Here is a 20,342-nt window from a genome sequence, read left to right as displayed (position 1 = left end):
TAATCGTCGCTGAAATAAATTTGAATATTCGCTTTAATAAATGCAAATTCTTTCAGCAAAGAATGTTTTACGGAAATTCTAAAATCAATTTTTTTTATTTGTTCCAATTTTTCCACGTAAAAAATTGTGGCGTTTAACCAAGTACCCCATCGCCTAATACCGGGTTCAGGTGGCAGTGGAGTATTTAGCAACTTTTCTTTATATATTTACCCCCTCAAGGGTGACTTCACAAATATTTTTTTTTAAATTACTTAGTAAGGAATTTACGGTTGGAAATCATCAGGAAGAAATAAGTGGTTGGTTTTTTCTAGTTGTCTGCATTCATTCAATTAAATAAAATTTATAATATCCTTTATCACTTAAATAACCTACCAGTAGATCGGCAATATAACGCCCGCGAGCAGCAGAAGTTTCGTCCACTACAAAATATATAAACTGTTTTTTTACAATTTCCTTAATACTAGAAATAGTCTCATTGTAAATATTTGGTACGTAATTTTTTCTCAACGTACTTACTTTTGTCCGGTGTAACATTTTTACAATATATTTCTAAAAACAACTTTTTAATGGGAATAAGCGTCACTTTACATGAATCTGAATTAAATACTTCCTGCTAATTTTTCTTTGAAGCTCCGCAAGAGATAGTTTCAAGGAAATTTGCGACAGTTTTGATTCGTGGAGATTTTGACACTTTCTTTTATGAAGCTGTGTTGAAGCATGTTGTGATTTTGGAACTTTCACTCGCATGTTGTCTAAAAAATAAAATATTTTTTTTATTTGAAGACAAGTTAAAAAAATTATTTAAAAATTATTAAAAAAATGCAATCTAAATAAAATAATAAAAAAACTTACCGTTTCTCCACATGCTTAACAGAAAACATTTTCGTCACTTGCAATAAGTTCAAGTTGTTTTCACTGTGGGCATTTTTCACAAAATTATTCTCCCATTTTTACTTTTCCATATCAGGTATGAAATCCTATAAGCTCAGTCGACATGTAGGTACCTACCTAGTTAAACAAACAAATTTTATCGTATGTAAAAATACCAAAAAGATGTTCAGAAGGTCTTAGATTTTCGCCAAACGGAAATCATAAATAAATTTTTGATCTCGAATACATTTACGGCAACCTGCAAGAAAGTGTTGACTAACAATAGCAGACCTAACTTCGGATTTTACGAATAGTTTATGTAGGAAAAAGTTAGTTTAGATTTTTTTCAACTAACAAAGTAAAACATACACAAACCGACAAAATATGCAATGTATCGTCAAAATATGCAATCTACGTCAATCAATTTAAAAATAATTATTTGTACAATTAGTTTTAAAGTGATACTTTTTTCATGAATTTGCAGTTTGATTCAAGTAAATTACTGAAAAAAAGAGCCTTTCAAAACGAATTGCGCAAGAATTTTTTTAGATGGTGATCTTTGCAAGGCGAAAGTAAAAAGAATCCGACATTTTACGATTTTGTTGTCACTCAAAAATTGTTGCTATCATTTATAGAAAAAAAAAAAAAAAAAACTAGTGGGCAATAGGACTAAACGTCAGGTAGACGCATTTGTAAACATCGTTTAATAAAATCGTTGAAAAAAAAAATAAAAATAGTGAAAAAAGTGATACTTTCCGTACGATTTTTTCACAAAAAAGTCCTATAATTTGATCAGTGTGTAAGGCTAATTTAGATATATGTATATTACAGCATTTATTTGTCATACGGGATATGCAAATTGCATATAAATCCGCTCTCTAGCTTAATATTCCCACTGATGGTAATAATATATCTCCTAGTATTTCTACCTGTTTTCTAGGTCCAGTACAGTGCATTCACACCAAAAAAGATTGTTATATCATTTCCACATCCTTCATGTCTTGATGATTCACATTTTATTTTTTCATTAATGCAGTATCTTGCTATAACACAGAGTGTGTTTCAAAAATACCTACATAATATCATATGGATACAAAAAAATATTTTGCTGATTCGTCGAATTTTCAAAATTGTCGTATTGGAAACCATTATTATCTCCACCCACTAATGCAATCCTCTTCATTAGCTAAAATAATAAAAAAAGTTGATAATGCTACTATTACAATAAAGAATATGTATCTAATAAGGATATAACATGAGGACCACCGTTAATGTACCATTAAAATTCGTTACATTTAAGATACCGATATTTTTAAGCTTCTCTAATTACACAAGATTCACCAATGACACCCTTGGTTGTTTGAGTAAAATTTCATTATTTGGCTATACTTAGGTACGAAGAAAATATCGAGGATTGCAATGATGAAATTTAAGGTCATGATATTTCCTATAATTTTATTGAAAATGGAGAAGCGTAAATGTAATTATTATAAGCAGGTCTCGAAAAAACAAACTTCAACAATAAAATCTAATTACAACATCATAGTTTAATTATTTCGGTTTCAAGCCTGTAAAATAAAAAAAAAAGATTTTGTTCATCTGAACATGTGTGCCGTCGACGTATTCTGAAATTAGTTCTACTCGTTTCCGCTTTACGCTAGGAGGATATGTTAGAAGTGCGGGCAGCCCCGTAGCTACGGGGGGGGGGGGTAAGATGGGGCTGAGCCCCCCCTAGCAGTTGTGGTTGCCCCCCCTGGAACACGTTACACATTATAAATTTCAAATTAGTAATAAAATTTCAATATAATGCCGATTGCTGAAGCATATTTACTAGCCCCATCCGCCCACCCTTTATTTTCTTACAGGGTATGTTATTTGGCAATATATACGAATTTTTAGATGCAGTACAGCTGTTTGTGAATCTACATTCTCTGAATAGATCGCAATGACGCATCAAAGATTGGCAAACTTGGTTTTTTTGGCTTTTGAAAAGTACCGTACCAATTCTTTGGACTTGGACAGGTTTTTACGAAAATTTAATAGCGGAAAAAACGACGTTTACAATTATTATTTTAATGAAAAAATAAAGCAGTTATCTGAGTGTATTATTGAAATAATTGTATATATTTACATGAAGCCCCCTCTGTCGATAAACTTGCCCCCCGTGAATAAGTTTTCTAGCTACGGGGCTGAGTGCGGGTTAAATTTACTGTGTCAAAAAGTACATCTTACTTAACTTAAGTTTATTTTACGTGACCAGTAAATTGATTTGTAAGTTGGTAGCTGATGAAAAATTTACTTTCATAGCACGTGTTAGGTACGTGTAAGGATAATTTTTAGCACAAATAATTAGTTTGTATCAACTGGATTGATTTATGCACTTTTTTGATGGTGTGTTAACTGTGGCAAATAACTATTTTGAAATTGCGTAGATAATTTTTTGCTTCTGAGCATGAGCTAAGGAAGTCTTGAATTGAGGACGTTTCCTCAATGTTTAATATGTATAAATATGCTCGAAGCATATTAAAAAGTAGCTCTAAGTTTTTCCTTTTCGGTCGTCTGTCAGCCATCTATCGTGTGTCGGTGATTTTAGTAGGCAAAGTTCATGACGTCTCTCAAAATTTGGGTTTTCCTCGAAATTTCTAGTTTTCAAAAGAAAATTTTTGGAAATTTTAGTAAGATGCTGTTTTTTTATTGTGTCATATACGATCCCTTTTGTTTCTTCAAAATTGTAACACTAGTGGTGTTTTATTATGCAATTAACATTAATCTTTACGAAAAATTACTAAATAAAATTTTATTTAAAAATATGTTTCAACATGTATTGGTTGTGTTTTAGAATTAAACCTACAGTTTTTGGAAAATTTCTAAATAATTTTTAGTCAGCTGAATAAAGTAACAAATACCGACAGAGCAATAAAAACTTGTTGAAAAGCAGCCACTGATGAAAGATTTGTCTTTGATCGTTGCATTTTAAACTCAAACTTTTAAATTAACTGTAATCTGACAAGGCGAAAATTCTATTAAAGACAAAATCTTTAAAAATTTATGGCTGCCTTTGGTTGTGTTTCTTATTAGTCTTTGAAATGATTTGAATTATTTTTAGATGCACTCGTTTTTTAAATTAGATGTAAACAGACACCAAACAATAAAACTGTAAAAATGGTCTAAGATTACTTAGGCCGAGCTTCCTTCGTTCCTGAGTGCAATCTAACAAAGCTAGCTTCTGCGAAAAACTAAAAAGTCTGATTTTGTAAATTGTTATTTATTTTATGATAACCCCTATTAGTTTTAAATATATAGAAAATATATTATATCCTATACTTCTATGTGATTTCAACTACGCTGTGTTACCGCTATACTCGAGTTGCTCTTCTACTGGTTTACAATATTTAATTATAGCACAATTTAGTTTTTTTTCTGTGTGAAAATTTCAATGTCCAGGACAAAGTTCAAAGCGGATTCACAGATGACAAGTACAGGGGTATGTTATTTTATGAAATTTAAATAGTGTTTACTAAGTTAAATTTTGAGTATTAAAACAAACAAACTGTTAATAGGGATGATTATACAAAATTTGGTTAGCGTTTTACAACAATCGGTTTGGTAGTTTCGGAGATTATCTGTCTAAGAAAAATAGACACAGTCAGACAGACGGTAACAAGAACAACGCTTCCTTAGTTTAAGCTCGGGAAGTTAAAACAAAACAACCTTTTTTTTTAAAGTGTGGAAATTTGTGTACATTTTTGAATCCCCAGTATAATAATAAATAATATAGTTTACTCTCATTTTTTCCAGCCTAAGCAAACCTCTTTAAACACACGACTTTCTCAACTTCTTTGGCTTCCTAACAAATTTTTGTTGACTTTAACTCAACTTATTTCGATTTCTTTTGACGTCCTTAGATTTCCTTCTTCAACGACGGGCAATTTAATTTTCCAGGTATTCACTTGGCTTTCATTAATTTTGCATACTCCTGCTTGATCTTCGCTGACTTTCTTTGAGGAATGTTGATGATCTCCGAAACTACTGGTTCGATTGTTGTCAAATTTTATATGCATGTTAGAAATATCGTGTACTTAGGTGATAAAACAATAACCAAAATTTGTCTAATCACTCCCATCAACAGTGAGATGACGTCATCTCCAAAATTTACAATAGTATGTACAATCTTTATTAAATTTGATAAAATAAGATACTCCTGTACTTGTGGTCTATGAATTCGTGTTGAGTTTTTGTCCTAGACACCATATTTTTGGACAACAAATAAAATTGTATAACAGCATTTTCCAATTTAACTTTAAAACTACAAAATCGCGATGTTGCAAACGTTTAAAAGTTATCGCAAGTATGGTAAATCGTTAATCAAAATTTATCCTTTTATCCTTTCCAAACAATTAATGACGTCATCTCAAATGTATTCATATGTTTTAGAAATACTTATATTTTACAGGGTTTTGTAAGAAGAATCTGTATTTGTTTGTCTGCACTTCAGAAACGAGGGAAGTTCTGTCCAATAAGGTTCCGTGATTAGTATCTTCAAGCATGAGTTGATTAGAAAATAACTTTGCGCCAATTTAAGTACCTAACGTGAGATAACACACACAAAATTACGATTTTATGAAAAGGATGTCTTCCAAATCAATAGTATGTACCAGCTACAAGTTTTATACCATGATTCATTATAACTCAGAAAGTAAATGGTGCCATTAAAGCAGAAATTCCATAGACATAACTAATATTAAGCTTACGTTGATACCAAAATGGCTGCTCATTACACACTTACCTACAGTGACAAGACTGTGGTCGAAATTGACTCTAAAGTAACCAATTAGAGCCGAGTTTGTTATAAATGATGACGTTGAATAATTTTCTATATCTGTCTGTGAACGAATGGTACAATTTATGCATCAAAACTTATTTTATTGTAATTGCTTATCATTTAGATATTTAAGTATAGTGGAGAATTAAAACCTTAGAGTCAAATAAAAGAGGACGAAACAAAGAAGACTACGAGGAATCAATTTAAAATCTATACTACTCCTATTATTCTACATAAACCATTAAATTGTACTATTAGAAAAATAAAGGTTATTAAAAATATAAATATGTATCTGCATACTACATGTATTCCGGCAGTGAATGTAAAAATATTTCTTCGCTTAATTTGGGAACTCACAATAATCTCCAGAAAGCTTTTCAAGAAATCAAATATTGATCCAATATTACCCTATTAATGTGACAGCTGAGACAGAGAGGAATTTTTCTACATTACAAAAAGTAAAACTAAGTATTTATGAGAAGTACCTACCAACTACTAAATTTGTATTTGTTTATTCGAATCAAAACTTAAGCGTTCTATTAAATGAGAAATTTGTTTAAAAAAAAAACAAGAGCATCCAATATTAGTCACAATTTCAATTGTATTTTAAATTTCTGTTGCGGAGACCACCTATTGAATCTCAAGATACAAAAATGTTATTCTCAATGTAGGCAACATTCTCTGTCCAGGGGATCTTCAGCACTTGGAACGCTCTTCCTGTCTGCCGTCGGCCGTCGCTTACCGTTTTCGACAGCAAACTTCAAGACAATCCATCATGAATAGTTCAGAATCAGTAATTTAATTGTTTTGTAAACTATATAGCCCTTGGCCGCATTTATATCCTATCAATTGCTTAATGAATATCATGTTTGCTCACTCGAAGCCCCTTTCAGCTTACTCATCAATAATTAATTTGAGATGATTTTCAGGATTGCTTTCATAAAACTGAAATTTTCTTATCACTTTGAAGCTTTCACCTTATAACCGAATTTGGCGCAATGTAAATATTTGCAAAATTTTCTCTGTAACTGATAGGTAAAATGTTCGAAAGTTGTTTTTGGTTGTAAAAATTTGCGGCTAATGAAAAAGTCACTGTTTCCTGAAATCCATTAGTGTCGAACCTATTTGTTAACAAATAGTAGACTTATACAAGTGTATTAATAAAATTCTCGAAAGTTATACAAATCCGTAATAAATTAAAACAATTCTCAATTTTACTCATTCTATGTTTACGGTTCTTAAAAAAAAGATATTCCCAAAATGCACAGTAGCGTATCTAAAGCAAATTTTTGATAAAAATATACTTGAGATGACGCAATCAGTTTTTTAAAGGGGATAAATCTCAAATAAAGTTTAATTAGTTTTCTATGTCCCTAATAAGTGTTACTTTTATATGTAATTTATAAACTAAACTGTAACTTTCGGTGCTCCAAACTTAATTTTTTTAGAGCATTTGGTATACAGTTTAAAAATAACAATTAATTATTCAATTTGAGGTCAATGAACATTTTGTGTGCACATGCACAATCGAATTTAGTTAACAATATTTACAAACAAATTTCAATTAGCGCTTTACCAACGCTAAATAATGTTAAAATATTTAGATTTCAAAGTATGTAGTCGGTTTGGTTGTTCGGAGATTTTTGTTCAATGTATTTTCAAACCTAAACCAGAAAACCAGTTTAAGTTTTGTGAAAAACTGAAAAAGATTAAATTAGCCATTTTCTAAAATGCACTTGGTTAGAATTCGAGAGAAGTAGTGATACTTATGCTGTGCTTTTGTAGCAAGGCATACGACCATTTATGTGGAAGAAAAAAGTTTTTGTATTTTTCTGTCTGTTTACAATTTGATTACAGATTTTTAAAAGTTCTTTAAAACACTTAATTTGCTTAAAATGTATGAGAGAGTATATTTAGTTTGATTACTGAGGTCAAACTAAATGATTTAAAATTAGTTTCTAATAATCCTTGATTATTTTATATTAATTAGTGCTAAATGGGTGCTACAGACCGGCAAAATTCTAGTAACATAATAATGAAATAACGTTTAAATTAGTGAACATTGAACATTATTGGGAAGGCACATTGCGCTACAATTGTATTTATGTAAATGAAAATTTATATTACTAGTAGTATAAATTAGATGAGTTTTTGTTCGCGACACTTGAAAGCTCTTGATTGAAATTATTTCTGCGTTGAGTCGTAAAACGAAGTATTAATATATCTAAATATTTTCCTGGAAAGTGGAACACGTTCACGATAAACTACTTAAAAAATTGGAATTATCTTTCCATAATATCTCCCAAAGTAGCATTTCTAGTTTAGCCTGAATCAATATTATCTCTTCAGTCAGTTAACCACATTGTAAAGCTTTGTCATAATCATTAAAGTTGAGAATTAGATATGTCATTATCAAGTGAGTGTCTCGTCGAGATTCGGCCCACATCAAGGCATCTGAACTATTTCTGCTATTATACACCTACAATTTTAATAAAACAATAAATCTGTGTGTTATTCTTGGTGAGGCACTTAAAATTAATCTACCCGATTATCCTCCATAATATCTCCACTGCGCCTTTCTTCTTTCTTAAATTTATAACAACTTCTTTACGTACGTTTTTACGACATTTTTATCATTCTATCTTGTAAAGAAACATCAAACACTGATGCTGCACGTACAAGAAAATGTTATTAGCTGAAATAGGTGGATGATATAAAATTTGATGGAATATGGAAACTACACAGATCTTGAGGAAATAATAAGTTGCAAATGTTATCATTTATCAGTCTGACTACTAAGTGGAGAATGGTTAAAATGTAACTAATATATTGGCAACATTTATTTCACATTGTTAATGTATATCAAAAAATATGTCGAAACTAGATATTATCGTCTGTGGAGATTTCATTGGACACTCAATTTTCGAAACTACTGGACTCCTTGTTGTCAAATTTTATATATATTTTAAAATTTTGTGTAAATGGTAAAACGCTAATTAAAATTTGTCTGATCAGCCCCACGCAAAAATTTTGAATGGAAATTTTATAAAATAATAGGGTCCTATATAGAAACTGCAAAACCGAATGCTTCGTAATTCGTAATCATGTGGAGAATATTTTTAGTTGATATTTGTGGTTTGTCAATGGATTAATATTTTTTTGAATTGGTTAAACATAATTTATTTTATTGATCAAATTAAGAACGACCCACACCATGTTCCCGAAATTTTGTATTTACGGTAGTGCTATTATTACCATGACACTGCAGCTATCCGTGATATTTTTTTATAAAAAACTATCACAAAAAAATTAAATGTGCAAAATCAAATTTTATAATTTTTGGGATAAACTGGATTTCTCTGACTGTCCTTCAAAGGCGGGAGAAGTTCTATCTGAATAACCTTAGACCAATTTTTTTATGTCGCAGAAGTTAGTTCGTAAATGAGCCGTTGAAAATGGAACTCTAAGTCTGAAGCTAACTTCGATGTGGTGGGCTTTTTCACTTATTTTTTTCATTTACATCCACCCTACGTGTAATCAAACGCTACACATATATTCAAAACGCCAGACGTGGTAAAGGACAGGGAATATTCTGACGTTTAGGTGTGAACTGTGCTTGTTTGCATGTATTATGTAAATTATTCAAATCCCTGCAGAAACAGGCACATCACGAAGTACTAGTAAAATTTATCCATTTACAAGTTATATAACAATAAGCTTATCACCAGTAAATTATTTTGGATGGGTGATTATGATCCAGTTAGGATAGACAGAATATAGTTAAAGTTTTGATCTTGCACACCGGAAATAAAGAGAGCGATTCACGGAAATATAGTAACTGCTACTTGTGATTACAGATCATACCTAATTGTTAAAAAAAATTTAATGAATTATTCGCAATTGTGTTAGACTGAAAAGATATGTGAAAGATCAACAAAAATAAATATATTAAAAAAATTACTGCGTCAGCAGTGGGTGTATGTATTTATATGACCGGATTTTTATTATAAAATAATGAGGAATATGTTATTTTATAAATTTTAAATGCCATTTACCATGTAAAATTTTGAGTTGAAAACAAATATATTTTATATTTAAAGTTTAACTGTAATTTACATCGTATCCTGTCAAGTCCCGTATAAAGTCATATAGAGAAACATAATTTGACATATTTATCATGTATATTTGCTTTTCTGAACTCAAGACGTCATAATATTATTAATAGGTATTGCTTTTATAGCGTCATACATCACGAACTCTCCAATGTTCTATATTCCATCTACTTAAAGTGCAGCAAATTCTAGGATAAACTTTTTTCATTACGGTTAAATTAAAATTCTGCTTATATTAAAAAAATAAATAAATACTGTCCCACAAAATCCGATTCAGCCTCCTTCAAAATTTAATTTTTCAAGTTCGCGCGCTTCTTTCGCACTATTCTTATTCCACTTTACAATCCAGGCCACGACACCGAATTACTTTATTACTCGAATACTTTCGCGTATTCATGGAGGTTCACATCATGGACATTCCGTTCCATCTCGATGATGAGAGTCTTTATTGAATTCAGACGCCTCCTGTCTAGGAATTCCGCAAATAGCAGAAATCGCCCCCATAAGCGTTTAAGGACTGCAAATGACTTTTCTGGCAGGTACTTCGAAATCGCTCAGTAATTAAACTGAATATTGGAGTGAGCAGTTGATAACTTTCGACATTCATTTCGAAACATATCTATGGATGTCATCTTTTTACGAAGGGATCCTTGTTACTTTTTCTAAGAAATCACCGTTCTATTAGCCGAGCCTGCTTAAAGGCACGGCCATCGTTATTCTTACGTTACGTGGCAGCTTTCCTTCATTAGCTGGGATATTTTTCCGACACGTTTTATTTTGGAGCTTCGATGCTTGCATTTCGGAAAAATAATAGAGTTATCTTGGAATTATGTTTTAAAAATGAAATCTTCGTAGGAGGAGGTTGTCAGTTGCTACGAATACGTATCTTTTTGAGTGTGTATTATGCAGACCACTGTTAAATACTTGTTAAATTATTTCCTTTGCAAAACTTAACTAACGTAGTTTTTTATGTATTTGGAAATTTATACTCGTACATAGGAAGTGTATGTACGTTTTAAAAATGTTCTTATTTCCAAAGTATCAGCAACAAATGTACGAATCAAATTTTTATTGAAATTATAAGAATTGTCGTATATATTGATGTATAGTTTCGGCTACAAAATCTTGAACAGTTTTGTCGTTCCAGTGACATAATCTCTAAAACAGACTTTACGTACTAACAACCTCAATTTTTAAATTTACCATATTTGTCATTTTAAGGTAGATTGGAATGCACGATATACGCAATTATACACTGGTTAACTCAACTTCTTCAGATGATATTACCAATCATCTAACTTGTATTTTAAACTTTTTTAAAACCGTTTAGGTCTATTTTCCTGGAGTTATAATTGACACACATTCTTGTTTTGTATTTGTAAACATACTGTGCGATCGTACACGAGCAAATTTTCAAAAATTAATAAGTGATTTTGGACAAATGACATGCTTGAGGTGATTTTATCATTTCGTAAAATCGCCAAGGGGTTAGAACAGACAGATGTTAGACCCCAGAGTGTAAGAGTATGATGCAATTGGCAGGAGGAAGACGGAAAAAATACGGCATGAAGAAAGTTTACGTGTCAAAATTGCCCAAAAACTTGCATATGGATTTTAGAAGAAATGTTGTTCAAAATTTTTGAAACCCATCGAGAAGTTCTGACATACACTGAATAAAAATAATTGCTCGTAGAGTTCTGTTAATTTGGAACTGAAATTATATCGTTCCAACTTTTGCTGTGTTCTAACACACAACAGAAGAGTGTTAAAGTTCAGTGGTACTAAAAGAGACAACATTGGGCTTATGAAGGGACAACATGAACTTCAGTAATTATTTAAAATTACTGCTGAATAGCCGTTTTAACGAGGGTTAAGGCATTTATTATCGACCATAAATTATTAGATATATCTCAGCTTGACCTTTAAGGTTTCTTGTTATCAATACTTGAACCTTTTTATTTCCTCAAAAAGATAACTCTAAATAAATAAATGAAGATGCCTATTCAACAAAACCAAAATATATAATACCAAAATAAACGAAAAACTTAAAATCGTAACATATAACTAAAACTCAATGACTGGTCAGTCTACCATTTGCTTCTAAGACACTCTAAGTCTAGTGAACATTGAAAGGCATACATTTTTCCAGTAGTTCTGAAGTAATGCATGCTATGTAGCAGTAATGGCCGCCTGGAGATCTGCCCTATTATAAAATACTATCCGTTGTTGCTAAATCTTTCGAATTAACAGAACCTACATATTTTCAATAGAGTTCAGATGTGGACTGCGATTCGAGCAATCGAGGAGGTTTATATTACGATTTTTTAACCATGCTTCATCCTTCGTGTCGTATAAATAGAACAGTTATCGTGTTGAAATATAGAATTACGCGGGTTTTATTAATAATTCAGATACCGTTAGAGTATTGCAAGAAATTGGATGATGACGTCTGTGTCAAAATGAATTTTATCTTTTAAAAGTAACAGCGTAGACTACATCGTGTTTTTTTTTAATGACAGGAAAATAGTGCCCAAGATTGTGTGCTCGAATTATAGCTTTATAGAAATATTTTCATTTTTCTTTTTGAAGTCGATATCATGTTAATAAGTTATTCTTTATAAAAATAGAACTTCTATTTTTTTTTATTGACACGAAATTGCAATGTACAGGGTGTTATTGAAAGGTACGTACAACAAAATTGACAGTTCTTAGCAAAGTCTAAGAAGTCTGAAAAACTTATTTTATGTTATCAAAATTATAAGGGGAAAATTAACCCTTATCCAACCTTTTTATACGCTACTGAAGGATAAATAGGTAAAATTAATTCACGTTGTATAGTGAACAACACTGTTTGGAACAATTGATACATTTTAGTTTGCGGTAGCTTTGTTCACACTGTGTATCGAAAATTATATACACAGAAATTCCCTCGCCTCGGAAGCAAAAGCCAACAAATCAAATATTTGTTTATGATAATTCCTTGAAGCTGTTGATTGTGGAAAAAAATACGCACGGTGTTTAGTCGGCGACTGGAGCGGGGTCCTCTGGTTGCCGTTCTATTAACACGAAGTAATAAATCATAAGAAGAGTCCGGAATTTTATGCACAAAATTTGGCCAAAATATGTGCATATAAATGCAGAAAAAATAAGAAAATATGTTTTAATTTTACGAAAATATGCAAAATTTTTATAAAAATATGCACATTTGGTACTTTTTTTATTGAACATACAAGAAATTGGTAGTGTATCCATAAGACTAATAGGTTTAATTTGAAACAATATTGTGCCATATTTTAAAAACTTTATTTTACAAAAAAAAACACAACTAAATAACAAATATATGTAAAAAAAACCAGTACAATGGTACATCAAAAAACACTTAAACGTCTGAATTAATGTGATAAGTTGCAACTATAACTAATTTTTCAATGTTGTCAGTTAGAAAATTGCGTCGCCTATCAGACAAAATTAGTTTATTGGTAGAAAAATTCCTCTCTACGCCCACTGATGTAATGGGTGCATACTTAAGAGCGCTAATTAAATTTGGTTCTACCACTACTAGAATCTCCATTATGTATTTTGGCTACCTTTGATAACAAAACCTTGTTTCTTTTCTAGTGCTTCCTTAAACCTTTTATTTATTTTTTTCTTGTTTGGAATTATATTATATTCAACAGAAATAAAATCGTAAGAATGAGCCAGCCACGGTGGGCGGGGCTAGTATCTACTAAGATAGAACTCTGTAGGAAAAAATTAAACTTAGTAGCTGCTAAGATAAGACTGATTTTGGCAAATGAGATACCTCTAACAAAAGAGAAGGCGGGTGGGCTGGGCTAGTACCTTCTAAAATAAGACCGATTTTGGCAAATGACATGCCCTCTAATAAAAGAGAGGGTGGGTGGGCGGGACTAGTATCTTTTAAAATAAGACTCCTTTTGGCAAATGTAACTTCCACCATTTTTCCTGAATCAGCAAACTGAAATGTGGCAACTTTTAAGATTATTAAAAAAAAAATTAAATTTCAAACGGGATATTTCTAAAATCTCGTTCCAGTATCATAAACACGCTACATTTTTCCAATTGGCATGTCAAAATGTATATCTCAGATTTGTTTGGGATATTTTAAGCAACTTTTTCAAAAACTTTGTCGTAATAACGCTCTAATAATTTTGAATTAATTTTTGAATTTTATAGTCATGAATCCAGATTAACCGCTGGGTACTGTGTTCCCGAGCGTAGACCTGTCAGTAAGAAAACAATAATCTGGTTTTTAAGTGTTGCGAATTTTGTGAAAAAAACACTCGAACCATGCGGGAAGCATTTCTCATATGCCAGTATTTTCTCGGGAAAACTATGATACCTGCGAAAATGAAACCGGTGTTGAGCCCAAACAACACTGAAGAAACTATAGTATCATGGAACGAGGAAGACAAAAAAGCCAAAGCGGATTTGTATTTAGCCTCAAGGACGAGGAATTGAAACAATTCAGAATTGTAAAACCGCTCGTGAAATCGGGCTAAATTTAGAAGCAATTTTGGAATCGGAAGGTCCGAATGGAGGAGAAGTTAAAAATTTTTCGATATTGTAGATAAATTTGGCGCATTGTAAATTGAAATCAGCCATGAGTTGTAGTCTAACGTGTTGCTGGACGGTTGCTAATAGCAGTTTTGACAATTTTCCATGATGATTTAAAAGTCAAGATATTGGTTGAAAATGTTACACTTAAGCAGCGTAACCAGGTCGGTGGCGACCCTAAAGTAATGATGACAAAGAAAAAAGAAATCGTCAAGATTTGTAAGGCAGGATCGACCTGTCAATACAGCAAACAATAATGCCAGAAATGTATAAAATTCGGACATAATACGCATTTATAATAGGGGTGACATATATAATAGTAAAATCGACACAAACGGTATTGATGGAAAAAAATACGTTTATTGAATACATTGCTTGTACCAGATCTTGATAAAAACTTAATGACTGTTTCCAAGGCTGTAGATGGCGGAAATGGAGTGTTTTAAAAAGGGACAAGTCGTGTGGTCAGCGGGGACATCTAAGGAAAGTGTATGACCTGCATAGAATTTCTGAAAAAATCGACATGACGGATGTAGAAAATAATCCATGACAAAATGATTCCAAAATAATCGTACCTCGCTGGTACGATCGAAATTTCGTGGAGTTATGCTCTGAATGGACCCCATTCTGAAGATTGGAAGGAAGCTATAGTCGATGAGTGTCTTGAAAAAAAAAATGAATACCAACAACTCTAATCTGAAAACTTTTTAATCACCCGTTATAAGTGTTGAAGAAAATATTCGTCGTGTTAATCGGTGACTGGAGCGCCGTCGTCTGTTTGTCGTTATCTCAGCAGGACGAAATAAGACATAATAACTAGAGGGTGGATTTTAGGCTGCGAAAAATGAAACTTAAAAGTATGCCCTAAAATAGGCCACATAAAAAGGGAAAAAAGGCTTCTAGAAAATACAGAATAACCACTTTATGCAATAACTTTTTATTCATAAATTTAACGAATTAATTAAGTTTCTTCTAATAATAATAGTACGACACTTATAAGTATTGGTCGAGATTTTTCAGGACAAAATTACGTCATTTATTTGATAAAACTCATTTGTATCTCGAAAATGACCTTTCAACATCGCACGATGTTAATGAAGAATATCTGAAACTGCATATGACATTTGGTGGTAAATTGAGATCTTCAGAATTAGTGTCTCTGACAACAGCATTAATACTTTTGAATTGTTGAAATTCACCGCAGCAGTAATTTCGTCTTATTGAAAGCAATTAAGCCTATTTTGTACGTGCTTTCAACTAACTATTTCCAACATTTGCAAGTTTTTTTATAACTGACAAGAAAAATAAAATGTGCTTTTATGTAAGCCAATTCTTTTTTAATTCTTTGGGGGGTTTTAAAGGTGGAACTTAGTATTGACAATGAAATAAAAACAAACAATTACAAGAAGTTATGCCTTTTGCACGACTGCAAAGTGAAGTATGCAGCTACTACGGTTTAATGTATATTTCCTTATAATTTAATTAAATCTTGTATAAAAAAGTCCATATTTTGTAACGTCACTGGGCTCTGTCGGTCACGCAGATTTATTAAACGTTAAAGATTATTTTTACGCATGTATAAGTACTGAAACCTTTAATGAAGAAAATGATGGTATTTAAAATATGAGGGTTTTAGTGAACAGATAATTAATGACCTGGTATTAATGGATCTCTTAAGCAGGGTCTAAAAAATGGGATTGTCCCAAGTACTCAACTCAGGTACGGATTTGTCAGACAATGTTTTAAAAGTGTCAAGCTTAGATGGGTTGCCTAGTGTTCGTAAGAAAATTGTAATATTTTATTCTTTTAATCTACTAAACTAAAATAAAAAAAATTAGTCTAAAGAGTTTAGACAGTACTTCCCTCGCTGTCGGGAACGTGGCGACTGCAAGCCTATTATGTCTTTTTTCGTATTACATTTTTGTAATTCTTGATTTAATCAATAACATATAAACAATAAAAAATATTAATGCAGTGATAAATCACAAGTATAAAATCACATCACATTTAAGCATTTTTTCAGCAAAATTTTGCGGTGGCGTCATCAAATTTTTAGGGGGGCATGAGCAAATACATTTTGACTATAAATTTATCATGCCTATGATAACTTTAAAACATCTCCAAGATTTCACAGCATTCGGTTTTGTAGTTCCTGATTAAATTAATAAAATAAATTCCCCCATTCATTAATTTTTTTTGAGTCACCCTGTATATGCAAATCCAAAAATATGAATGGAATGATAAATCACAAGTACAGACTCATCATATTTTGTACATTTTAGATAGGATTTATTCGGCAAACTTTTGAGCTGATGTCATCAATTTTTTGGAGAGGATAAGTAAATATATTTTGTTTAAAAATTTATCATGCTTGTCATAACTGTAAACCATCTGCAAGATTTCAAAGCATTCGGTTTTGCAGACTCAAAATTAAATTGCAAAATATTGTTCCATAATTTTGATTTTTTTTCCAAAAATCTGAACGTTGCGGCTAAAAACTTAATTCGGAGTCATAAATTACATGTGTAGGACTATGTTATTTTATACAATTTAAAACCCATTTACTATGTACAATTTTGAACTGACGTCATCGCATTAGTGGTAAAAATCAGGGACGGCAGACAGACGGACAGAGGAACAGACGGACAGACAGACGGAAACGGGAGACCTGTTTTTTCGTCCTCTAGGGGTCATGAAAGGCCGAGAAAACGTAAAAGTAGAGAGTCGGCCGACGGACTCGATTACAATACTTCCTTTGCTTACGCTCGGGAAATGGTAGAATTTGATTATGCCAATTTTATTTTTATTTATGAGAACCCTCCTAAGTTAAAATAAAGATATGTATGTAACGTTAAAGTAAATGTAAAGAAGCCTGCTGAGAGTACGTTCCAAATGGGTTTTTGCTTAACAAAATTTTGGATGACGTCATCAACATTTTTGCAAAAACACGTATATCAGTTTGGATAGGTGCAGTGTAATACTAATGATAACAGTATTGTATTCCCACATTTTCGGGAAAACGGAGTGAGGCCCATTATATTAATAAAACAAATTGAGTCATTCATTAATTTTTATGAGTCACCCTGTCTAAGAAATTTAAAAACTTTTAATGAAATGGCAAATCACAAGTATAAACTCATCATTCATCATATTTGGCAGATTTTGGATAGGATTTATTAGGCAAAATTTTGAGATGACACCATTAATTTTTTCGGACGGGATAAAGGAATACTTTTTGCTTAGCGATCTACCATGATTACGATAACCTTAAAATATTGCAAAGATTTCAGAGCTTTCGGGTTTGCAGTTTCAAAGTTATATTGAAAAATATTGTTATTCTGTTTTGAATTATTTCCAAAAATTTTGATTGTCTAGGAGTCTAGGGTGAAAATTCGACACGGATTCACACACCACAAGTGCAGAAGTATCTTACTTTAAGATATTAAAAAAACTTTTTATTATAAATTTTGGAAATGACGTCATTTCATAGGTGGTGGGGATGATTAGCAAAATTTTAGTTAGTATTTAACCATCTACATGATACTCCTAATATACATATAAAATATGACAAGAATGGTTCCAGTAGTTTCGGAGATTACTTGTCTAATGAAAATGGATACAGACAGTTAGACAGACACACACACAGAGAGACAGACAGACAGACGTAAACTGGAGACTATTTTTTTCGTACTGTAGGGGTCATGAGACGCCGAGGAAGAATAAAAGTGGCCATTCGTTCAATGAACTCGATTACTATACTTCCTGAAGTAAAAATGGAAGCGGATTCATAAACCGCAAATATAGAATTTATGTTATTTTATAAAATTTAAATGGCATTCGTTACCTAAATTTTAAGCCGACGTGATGATCTCAAAATAATTTGAGGAAATTATTGGCGGGGATGATCAGACAAATTTTATTTATCGTTTTACCAGTTACTCGATGTTTCTAAAATATATTTAGAATTTATAACAATCAGCAGTTTGTAATAAAATCAACAACAACTTACTGACAGACAAACGGAAACGGGAGATCTATTTTTTTCATATTCTAGGGGTTTTGAAACGTCGAGAAAACATAAAATTAGCATTTCATTCATATATGTATAACACTAGATCGAGAACCTTGTTCTTTAAAGGCTTTAAATTAGCAAAACCTTAAGATACGATTAATTACATAAGTTAATTCCTATTAACTTAATAGGTAATGACTATGTTGGCCGAAGAAGCAACAAAAATTAAAAAAGCTTTGACTTGATGATTATTTAGAGGATATGTTTAGTGCTACTATGTAATTGTTTTGTTTTTTACAGGTGAAAATATCTTTAGGCAAACACAATGAACAATCTATAGTTTATACCTATATCTAGCAAATGTAATAAATGTATTTATTTCAAGAAAGAAACGGTTAAACGTGTTTTTAATTTCCAAATTAGCAATTTTTTATCACTTCTTGTAAATGCATTATATCCACATTTGAGTATGTGGCAGAAAAACGAATATCCAAGCTACCTACTTGTCCATAGTTTCCTCTGTTTAACGAAAATTGACGAAAACTAATAAGCTGATATATTTGGCTGTCACGTTAAATTATATTGAAATAATAAAATATTCATTTGAAAAAAATGTTAATTTTTATACTATATTGTTTAGACGGCAGTAAATTTTTGTGAAATGTTGATGTCCAACAAAAAAAAAAAACTTGTGGCGGCCCACTTTATGTGCCAAAAATACGTTACTTATCCTCGAGATACCGAAATTTTCAACGAACTGTGGTGTCATTTTGCAGGAGTAAAGCAAATTATTTCTTAATTATGTTCTTGTTCATATCCTACCTGCGGTGTCCCCCACTACTTCTCTCTCTCTCTCTCTTTCGACCAGGAAAGCGAAAGAATTGCGAATGTAATTTCAAAGATATCTATTTAAGAACTTACAGTTACTCACAGCAGTTAGATTTTAACAATAATTGCCATCTGATAACGATAAATTCCTTTGTCAATTTAGATCTATCTGTGTCTCGTCTTTCGTCAAGTACAAAAATGACTGCAAGTCATTAGCAGCTAAAGAACACTTTAAAAAAGAAAAAATAACACAAGAAAAACTCATCTGCATTAAGTGTTGAGGCAGTCGTCTTTCTCATTGCATTCTCTCATTATAACATATCAAAGTTTTATTAGATCTACTGAAGAAGTTTCTGCTGTAATACGGAATCATCCTGTACTTGGGATAAATTTTCCGAACCTTCGTCAGAAATTTATTTCTAAAAGTGTTTAAACACTGTAGAATGGTCCACTATTAAACTATGCAGTTCCCATTCGGTTTCCTCCTAAAGTTGGAGGTATTCAATTACTGAAAGGAGCTTAACGTTACTAATCGTCGAGTTGATGCATATTCAGTTCGACCCTATGAAACCCGAATAGATTTATTAAATCTTGCACCTTAAAAGATATTTCTGAGCTGATTTATCGAAAGAATTGTGTTGAATTTCAACACAAGGATCATACTCGGACCACATAAACACTGAAACAGAATTTTGGATTACGTGTCATGATAATTATATGGACTTTCAATGAGCAATACCTTTTAAGGTATATGATAAATACAACAATGATGGTATATTTTTAAAGATTATTAGCTTATTATGTTTCTAATAAATATTTGTTTGGTTTTTAGACTTTTTAACTTAATTTTTAATTTTCCAGCGAGAAGTAAAGTTTGCGCCGTCTATAAGTCTGAAATCTACATCATCACTAAGTATACTTTATAAATTGAGTAAAATGATCGCTTCAGTATATTTGTTTAATTAACGACATAAGAAGTAATTATTACTAAAAAATAGATTTGTGCAAAAGAGTTTTAAGCAATCACATGTAAAAGAAATATAAAGTCGCATGTTAAAAAAGTTGTTATCCCTGTTGAAAGTCATATTGAAAATAAAGCGGACTAAAACAGCGGAACGAAGAT

This window comes from Zophobas morio, unplaced genomic scaffold (assembly GCF_036711695.1).
Source record: "Zophobas morio isolate AGI-343-1 ecotype UQ-CSIRO unplaced genomic scaffold, CSIRO_AGI_Zmor_V1 ptg000014l, whole genome shotgun sequence".
NCBI lineage: Eukaryota > Metazoa > Arthropoda > Insecta > Coleoptera > Tenebrionidae > Zophobas > Zophobas morio.
Note: the sequence above shows the minus strand (reverse complement) of the source record.